Here is a 10,095-nt window from a genome sequence, read left to right as displayed (position 1 = left end):
TCCCATTTTAGAGACAGAATTTTTCACTACCAAATCTTAGTATGGCTTCCAAGGTGGCTCAGTGGGTAAAGAATCCAGTTATAATGCAGAAGACGCAGACGTGCGTTCAGTCCCTTCGTCGGGAATATCCCCTGGAGGAAGGCATGACAATCTACTCCAGTGTTCTCACCAGGAGAATCCCATGGACAGAGGAACCCGGTGGGCTACAGTCCATAGGGTCACAAAGAGGCAGACAGGACTGAAACAACAGCATACATGCATGCAAGGCTTAGTATACATGAAACACAAGACTGTCTTTTTTCTCTCATCTGTCAAAATAACCACATACTGAAAGAGTTGACTTTTGGAAATATTAATCAAAAGTGAATATACAACTAGATTTATGGAACACTCTGATAATGGTTTAAAATAATTGTCAATTGCAAAATCCTCTGACCTCTATTATAATGAAGAGTTCTTATAACTGAAGTTTTCTAACTTTTTAAATAGGAATCTTGTGTTATGGTCGTGAAATCTTGATTGGATAGTTATCTGATAAGAATACAGATGTAAATGGTTCAATAGAAAAAGGGATCAAGAATCCATATAAAGGAAATTCAGAAAATAATTGAAGATAATTGAAATTTATAAGAGTAATAAAAAAGACTGAGTGCCAAAGAATTGATTCTTTTGAATGTGGTGCTAGAGAAGACTGTTGAGAGTCCCTTGGACAGCAAGGAGATCAAACCAGTTGGTCCTAAAGGAAATCAACCCTGAATATTCATTGGAAGGATTGATGCTGAAGCTGAAGCTCCAATACTTTGGTCACCTGATGAGAAGAGCCAACTCATTGGAAAAGGCCCTGATTCTGGGAAAGATTGAAGGCAAAAGGAGAAGAGGGTGGCAGAGGATGAAATGGTTAGATAGCATCACTGACTCAAAGGACTTGAATTTGAACAAACTCCGGGAGATGGTGAAGGGCAAGGAAGCCTGGCATGCTGCAGTCCTTAGGGTTGCAAAGAGTTGGACACAATCTAGCAACTGAATAACAACAGTGAGAGTAATACTGAGTATGGATTAGTTATGTAATACCTTTTCATCTTCCCTTTTCATTGTTTTACTGGAACTAGTTAAGTGAGTTAAATTCAGTTTGCCTTCTCTTTGTGTATCTTAGTGGGGAGGAATCTATTTTCCTCTACCCTTTCAGGTTTTTCTGGCTTGTTGAAGAATTAAACTGATGTGAGATAGATTATCAGCAGGAAATCAAACAAATTCCAATAACATGTATACATAGGAGAGACCCAGGAAAACTGAGTAACTCATCAAAATGGATCAAATCTTCATCTTCAGTACCATCTTCAGCTGAAGATGATGAGGATGGTGGGGGTAGTGGTTCAGAACTTCACAGGCAATTCACAGGAGAGGAAAAAGCAAATGCTGGGTAAATAAGCATTTGCTGGGGCCCTGAAGAGGCAGATTTTAACTGACTTTTCCAGATTCCCCCCTGTCTGCAGACCTAGTTCATACATTAGCTATCTATAGTGATAGCTCCCTTCCTGATACAGGTTTCTGTCTACATTCCTTAGGCAATTCCAGCGGGAAGGTCAAAGTTCCTTCCTGAGTCTTTTGGGCCTTGATTGATTTCAGCTCAAAATAATCCACTAGCCAAAGGGACATTTTGGTGTGGAAAGTACTGCTCTCCTAAAATCCTATTTCTATAAATTAATATTAAAATGACTTTTCATTTTGTAAGAAACTTTATCATTGAGGTGTTGATAATTTATCTCTTGATTAGCTTAAGCATTAGATGTGAACTGTCTTGAAGGCAAAATTCATGTTGTAATGATCTTTTTATCTTCATCAAGGAGTGCAACCCTCTTTGATGGTGTTTGTATTGTTGTTTTTTAGTCACTGAGTCCATGGGACACCATGGACTATGCCTCACTGGGCTCTTTGTCCATGGGATTTCCAAGGCAAGGAAGGGGAGTGGATTGCCATTTCCTTGTTCGGGGATCTTCCTGATCCAGGGATCAAACACAGGTCTCCTCGTTGCAGACTGATTCTTTAACAATGAGCCACCTTTCGGTTAGCTGCCAAATAAGTTTCTTATACAAAACAGAGGAAAAAAATAATGAAATTAACTTCCATTAATAGTTTCCCATTTTTAGCAAATTGTGTATATTATAGCATGTTTAGCTATTTTCCACTCTTCAACTGTCTCTATTGCTATAATTTTCCAAGTATTTTGACTTCATAGCCATTTTAGGTTTTCCATAAAAACTTTAAAATCTATCTCTTTTTTTCTAAGTGCTTCATGTTCTCACTATTCTTATCTGCTTTAAAAACCTGAACTTAGTTCAGTTCAGTTCAGTCGCTCAGTTGTGTCCGACTCTTAGCGACCCCATGAATCGCAGCAGCCAGGCCAAACTGTCCATCACCAGCCCCTGGAGTTCACTCAAACTCATGTCCGTCGAGTTGGTGATGCCATCCAGCCATCTCATCCTCTGTCGTCCCCTTCTCCTCCTGCCCCCCATTCCTCCCAACATCAAGGTCTTTTCCAATGAGTCAACTCTTCCCATAAGGTGGCCAAAGTATTGGAGTTTCAGCTTTAGCATCAGTCCTTCCAATCAACACCCAGGACTGATCTCCTTCAGAATGGACTGGCTGGATCTCCTTGCAGTCCAAGGGACTCTCAAGAGTCTTCTCCAACATCACAGTTCAAAAGTATCAATTCTTTGGCGTTCAGCTTTCTTCACAGTCCAACTCTCACATCCATACATGACCACTGGAAAAACGATAACCTTGACTAGATGGACCTTTGTTGGCAAAGTAATGTCTTTGCTTTTTAATATGCTATCTAAGTTGGTCATAACTTTCCTTCCAAGGAGTAAGTGTCTTTTCATCGCATGGTTGCAGTCTGCAGTGATTTTGGAGTTCTCCAAACAATGTCTGACACTATTTCCCCATCTATTTCCCATGAAGTGATGGGACCATATGCCATGATCTTCGTTTTCTGAATGTCGAGCTTTAAGCCAACTTTTTCACTCTCCTCTTTTGCTTTCATCAAGAGGCTCTTTAGTTCTTCTTCGCTTTCTGCCATAAGGGTTGTGTCATCTGCATATCTGAGGTTATTGATATTTCTCCTGGCAATCTGGATTCCAGCTTGTGCTTCATCCAGCCCAGTGTTTCTCATGATGTACTCTGCATATTAGTTAAATAAGCAGGGTGACAATATACAGCCTTGTCGTACTCCTTGTCCTATTTGGAACCAGTCTGTTGTTCCATGTCCAGTTCTAACTGTTGCTTCCTGACCTGCATATAGCTTTCTCAAGAGTCAGGTCAGGTGGTGTGATATTCCCATCTTTCTCAGAATTTCCCACAGTTTATTGTGATCCACACAGTCAAAGGCTTTAGCATAGTCAATAAAGCAGAAATAGATGATTTTATGGAACTCTCTTGGTTTTTTGATGATCCAGCAGATGTTAGCAATTTGATCTCTGTTTCCTCTGCCTTTTCTAATAACAGCTTGAACATCTGGAAGTTCACGGTTCATGTATTGCTGAAGCCTGGCTTGGAGAATTTTGAGTAGTACTTTACTAGCATGTGAGATGAGTGCAATTGTGCGGTAGTTTGAGCATTCGTTGGCATTGCCTTTCTTTGGGATTGGAATGAAAACTGACCTTTTCCAGTCTTGTGGCCACTGGTGAGTTTTCCAAATTTGCTGGCATATTGGGTGCAGCACTTTCACATCATCCTTCAGGATTTGAAATACCTCAACTGGAATTCCATCAACTCCACTAGCTTTGTTCAGAATGTGGTCCACTGGAGAAAGGAATTGCAAACCACTTTGGTATTCTTCCCTTGATAACCCCGTGAACAGTATGAAAAGGCAAAATGATAGGATACTGAAAGAGGAACTCCCCAGGTCGGTAGGTTTCCAATATGCTACTGGAGATCAGTGGAGAAATAACTTCAGAAAGAATGAACGGATGGAGCCATAGCAAAATCAATACCCCGTTGTGGATGTGACTGGTGATAGAAGCAAGGTCTGAAGCCGTAAAGAGCAATATTGCATAGGAACCTGGAATGTCAGGTCCATGAATCAAGGCAAATTGGAAGTGGTCAAACAAGAGATGGCAAGAGTGAATGTCGACATTCTAGGAATCAGTGAATGAAAATGGACTGGAATGTGTTAATTTAACTCAGATATATCTACTACTGTGGGCAGGAATCTCTCAGAAGAAATGGAGTAGCCATCATGGTCAACAAAAGAGTCCAAAATGCAGTACTTGAATGCAGTCTCAAAAACAACAAAATGATCTCTGTTCATTTCCAAGGCAAACCATTCAATATCACAGTAATCCAAATCTATGCCCTAACCAGTAATGCTGAAGAAGCTGAAGTTGAATGGTTCTATGAAGACCTACAAGACCTTTTAGAACGAACACCCAAAAAAGATGTTCTTTTCATTATAGGGGACTGGAATGAAAAAGTAGGAAGTTAAGAAACACCTGGAGTAACAGGCAAATTTGGCCTTGGAGTATGGAATGAAGCAGGGCAAAGGCTACTAGAGTTTTGCCAAGAGAACTCACTGGTCATAGCAAACACCCTCTTTCAAAAACACAAGAGAATAATCTACACATGGACATCACCAGATGGTCAGCACCGAAATCTGATTATATTCTTTGCAGCCAAAAATAGAGAAGCTCTATACAGTCAGCAAAAACAAGACCAGGAGCTGACTGTGGCTCAGATCATGAACTCCTTATTGCCAAATTCAGACTTAAATTGAAGAAAGTAGGGAAAACCACTAAATTATTCAGGTATGACCTAAATCAAATCCCTTATGATTATACAGTGGAAGTGAGAAATAGATTTAAGGGACTAGATCTGATAGACAGACTGCCTGAAGAACTATGGACAGAGGTTCATGACATTGTCCAGGAGACAGGGATCAAGACCATCCCCAAGAAAAAGAAATGCGAAAAAGCAAAATGGGTGTCTGAGGAGGCCTCACAAATAGCTGTGAAAAGAAGGGAAATGAAAAGCAAAGGAGAAAAGGAAAGATATAAGCATTGAATGCAGAGTTCTAAAGAATAGCAAGGAGAGATAGGAAAGCCTTCCTCAGTGATCAATGCAAAAAATAGAGGAAAACAATAGAATGGGAAAGACTAGAGGTCTCTTCAAGAAAATGAGAGATACCAAGGGAACATTTCATGCAAAGATGGGCTCAATAAAGGACAGAAATGGTATGGACCTAACAGAAGCAAAAGATATTAAGAAGATGTAGCAAGAATACACAGAAGAACTGTACAAAAAAGAGCTTCATGACCCAGATATCATGATGATGTGATTACTCACCTAGAGCCAGACCTCCTGGAATGTGAAGTCAAGTGGTTCTTAGAAAGCATCACTATGAACCAAGCTAATGGAGGTGATGGAATTCCAGTTGAGCTATTTCAAATCCTGAAGGATGATGCTGTGAAAAACCTTAACTAGTTCAGCTTTTTTTAAAAAAGAAAATCACTTAAAATCTTTCCAAACCTCAGCTCACACTGTAAATTAAGTAAACAATTCTATAATATTTGAGGATAGGTTAATTTCAATTTTGTGATGCTTTTTCCCTAAAGTTTTCTGGTCATACTATTATTTTGGAGATTTGCTGACTACTAGTATCCTTTGAAAGTGAATGAAGTCTTTGAAACAGATATAATCCTTAATAGTTCAGCTGGTCAATGTGGCCAAGGAATATATTCTATTTTTCAACAGTCAGTGGAAAAAAAAAAATACAAGACAAGAGGATATCAAAGGTTTCAAGTATTTAAATGTTGGTGTTTCTGCTTCACTTATTGTGACACATTAGGTTATTGGTAGGTAAATTTAGAATAAGAGGAGTTTACAAGAAGGAGTTGGGGGTGAGGGGAGAAAGAAAGAAATAGAAAACATCTAGGGCCTATACAGCAAAAAGCTTTAAGAGAATTATGGAGGAAACAGCAGAATGATTTGACATCCCCAGTAAAGTGATTACTATAAACTATGGAAAACTAAATATGACTTTAAGATTTTTCATGAAAATGTTGCTATTACAGACAGCATCATATGTTGAATATGATATTAGCTTTGGCTTTTCAAAAAATTTGTATTTGGAAAAGGAGCAACTTTTCCTTCCATTCTACGTCCTATTTGTAAATATGAGCAACTGATGTAACATTTTCTTGCTGATAGGATTAAGGGTATCTGTGTTATTTGAAGGCAAAGAGTTTGAGAATTACTCAAACATTATCACTGAACACTTCTTCTCAGTGTTTTAAAATGTAAAATGATTTATTTTTCCTTAAATATGCTCCCTTTCTAAAACTTAAAATTCTCCAGCATCATGAATATTTTTGCCTGATGTCCCACTCCATGTGACATTTTTTTTCCCCTGCATAAACCTGTATAGGTATAATTTCAAATCATACTTGAGTTTTAAGCAGACCTAGTTCTTCTTCAGAATAAAGTTGTAAAGGAGATTAAATTGCAGCAGGCATGGTGAAACCAGAGTATCAAAAATGTTGAAGGAAGAGAATAAGATTTTATCATCAGCTACATTTGAAAATCTGAGAATAACCTGAGATATGCAGTAGGAATTATTTGAGACTTGAATTGGTCATAAAATTGACCCAGTTTTCTCAGAATCTTTTTTGGCACAGGATTCACTAGTTCTTTCAACAAAAATCTATTGAATGAACATTATTGAACATTTGCTGTAACAGACACTAGAAATAAAATAACCAACTGAAACAGACATGGCTCCCAGCTTCAGGGAATTAACAACCTAGTTGGAGAGAAAGACATCACATTACTACAATTGTGTAATTATATAGTGTATTCAAAGTAAAGGAATATGATTCCATAAAGCATGTAAGAAAGGATTCTATGTTATACAGTGTTACCTGAAAACGAGGTTCACCTCTTGGTCTCTTGAGACAAAGACACAACTCAGCCAAAGAACTAGAGAAAGAAAGATTTATGGCTTGCATCAAGTAAAGAGAATACCAAGAATCTTTCCTGAGTCAACGTCACCCAAAATAGCAAAATTGGGGAGGTTTTAAGCTAAAAGGGCACATACATATCGTAAAAAGGCTTAGGTCATCAACACATCCTTCCCCAGGGTATCTACCCAATCTAGGGGTCAAGCCCATGTCTCCTGATTGGGAAGCAGATTCCTTACCACTAAGCCACCTCAATATCCTTTAGGTTCCAGTTGATCTGGTAGTTGAGCCCTTCAGGCTGATCTTTATCATTGAAATAGAACCAGGACTCTTTAAAACTAATATATTGTCTTTACTATTGTTACTTCTCTTGTCTGATAATAGTCCTTTGTTTCTGCATTCTTTTGTCCCCGTAAGATGATTAATTACAGAGGCCTATTCAAGGACAAACATTGTGGCCAGGCTTAGATCACATAATGGCTTAGGTCCAAAATGGCTTTACTTATGTTAAGAAAGCCAGGCCTGGTTCTCTTACTCTGGGGACCCTCTAATCTTCTTGGTTACAGTAGAAAGGCCTCCTGAGGAAGCAATATTTAAGCCAAATGAAGGAGACAGAAGTAAATGGTGAATAGATAAAAGAGGGCACAGAACAGATATGTGCAAATGGCTTCTAGTAGGAGAATGAAAGTTGGATGGGTTTGGGAACTTGCTTTATAAATATATGTGGCACCACAAATCGAATGAGCAAAGAGAGTATTATTTAATTTAGGGTCTACATGCAAATTATAGCCCATACTACAAATCCAGCCCTTCTGCCTGATTTTGCACAAAATATTTTTATTGGAACTCAGCTACTCCCTTTTATTTATATATTATTTATGGCTGCTTTGGTGCTACCACATTAGAGTTGAGGATCATTTTGTCTCAAAAATCAAGATATTTACTTTCTGGCACTTTGCAAAAAATTGCTGACTCCTGGCTTAATAGACAGTGTTAAAGAAACTAATTTTATACACCTGATGTACAAAGGTGACTTGCAGGTGTCAATGGTACCGGAATAATGTAGTAAACTTTTGTGTCTTAGGCATGAAAAAGATTCCTTAGCAGCCTGATAAATTACAACCAAAGCAAATTGGATGTTTTTGACTCTACCAAACTGAAATTTTCTACTCAAGAAAGTATCCCTCTGGAATTCCCTGGTGGTCCAGTGGTTAGGACTTGGCACTTTCACTGCCATGGGCACGGGTTCAATCCCTGGTCAGGAAACTAAGACCCCAGAAGCCATGTGGCACTCTCCCCTCCAAAAAGTGCCCAAAGTGTTCCTCAGAGAAATTATCAGATGTATGACTCACTGGAAAAGATGCTATAATTTCTACAACCAATAAGAGACTTATGTAGAAATGCACAGGAAACTCTTTCAAGGAAAACACCAATATCTGACACAAAAATGAGCAAAAGATATGAATTAGCAATTCACACAAAAAAGGAAATCTGTATGGGTAAAAAGTCCGTGAAGATATGCTTAAACTCAGTAAAAAGAGAAACACAGTGAAAGTAAAAATGCCTATTGTGAACACTAGAAAATAGTAAAATACCAAGTGCTTGCAAGTATGTGGAGAGTCAGGGATGTGTATAGAGTGCTACTGAGTGTTGTAGCTATTCCAAAAAGCAGTATATTTCTTGAAATTATAACCCAGCCATTATGCTCTATAGGCCTGCAGCACCACTTGGAGCATATATCCCAGAAGAATGACGGCATTGTCTATGAAGGAAGAAGCTCAAGGATGCTCACTACATTGTTGCTTATAGTACTGAAGAATTGGGGGCACCACAGTCGTCTGTCACTCTGTCACTAGAGGAATACATAAGAAAAGAGAAGGGATATGTATTGAAATGCCATACAATAGTAAAAACATAGTGTTGAATGAAAAGTAAGGTCGATAAATATATATAGTTATCCCTGGAAGAGGGCATGGCAATCCACTCCAGCATTCTTGCCTGGAGGATCCCATGGACAGAGGAGCCTGGTAGGCTGTGGTCCATACAGTTGCAGAGTTGGACACAACTGAAGCAACTTAGCACACACACACCCACGTATATATATATTTGTTGTTGTTTAGTCACTAAGTAATGTCCGACTCTTTGAGACCTCATGGACTGTAGCCTACCAGGCTTCTCTGTCCATGGGATTCTCCAGGCAAGAATACTGGAATGGATTGCCATTTCCTTCTTCAGGGGATCTTCCAGACCCAGGGAAAGAACTCCCATCTCCTGCATTGACACACAGATCCTTTACAGATGAGCCACCAAGAAAGCATATATATATTTGTATAGATTTCCCATTTCACAATGATTAAAAACATGTTTCAAACATATTAGAAGCAGAGAGAGAAATAAGAGACAAAGCATGAAGGGGAAAATAACATTATAAAATAGTGAGGCTTCTCACAAAATGATGACAGCATGTTATAAGGTAAAGCATATTATTTACTCAGCTTCCCACACCAGAGGTACAGGGTCACTTTTCGAAAAGTCACTCTGGTTACTATGCAACATACAGATGAATAGGGGGCAAAAGAAGATACAGGAACAAGGTAAGAGTGAGATAAGAGGATGGCAATGAAAGATTAGAGGAAAATGCCCACTCTGAAATTCGTCAAATGTGGCACACTTCCAAAGGACACAGTGTAAGGATTTAGGATTTGAGGGAGAAGAGAGATGCTTCAGTTTGAGGTTAAACATAGCTTCCCAGAGATACTGGTATTGTAGGACTAGTGCTGGAGAATTGCCACTTTGGGCAGGGACTAGTGAATATAAGGAAGAAAAGTGTAAAGTTCTACTATTCAAGAGGACATGGATCACTAGGCCTGGGGACCTTATGGACCTAAGATCAATCCATGTAGTCACTGCTAGAAAAGCGGGTCACAGTCAGAATGAACCATCATGTTCTGTTGAGCATATTATATATCAGGTCCTCTGCCAGTGCTTTACACCAGGGGTCCCCAACCTCTGGGATGTAATGTCTGATGATATGAGATGGATCTGATGTAATAAAGTAGGAATAAAGTGCAAAGTAAATGTAATGCACTTGGATCATCCTAAAATCATCCTTCCCTCCCACCCCTCCAACCCCTGTCAGTGG

At 39.0% G+C, this 10,095-nt stretch overlaps 1 non-coding gene across 1 annotated transcript; it reads left to right on the top strand.

Annotated features, from left to right (window-relative positions):
• Positions 1–8,146: 8,146 nt before the first annotated feature.
• TRNAE-UUC (transfer RNA glutamic acid (anticodon UUC)) lies at positions 8,147–8,219 on the top strand. Its single transcript has one exon. It is a non-coding gene; the product is annotated as a tRNA-Glu (tRNA).
• The last annotated feature ends 1,876 nt before the right edge of the window (positions 8,220–10,095 follow it).

This window comes from Ovis aries, chromosome 1 (assembly GCF_016772045.2).
Source record: "Ovis aries strain OAR_USU_Benz2616 breed Rambouillet chromosome 1, ARS-UI_Ramb_v3.0, whole genome shotgun sequence".
NCBI classification, from domain to species: Eukaryota; Metazoa; Chordata; class Mammalia; order Artiodactyla; family Bovidae; genus Ovis; species Ovis aries.
Note: the sequence above shows the minus strand (reverse complement) of the source record. Positions and strands in the feature narration are given on the sequence as shown.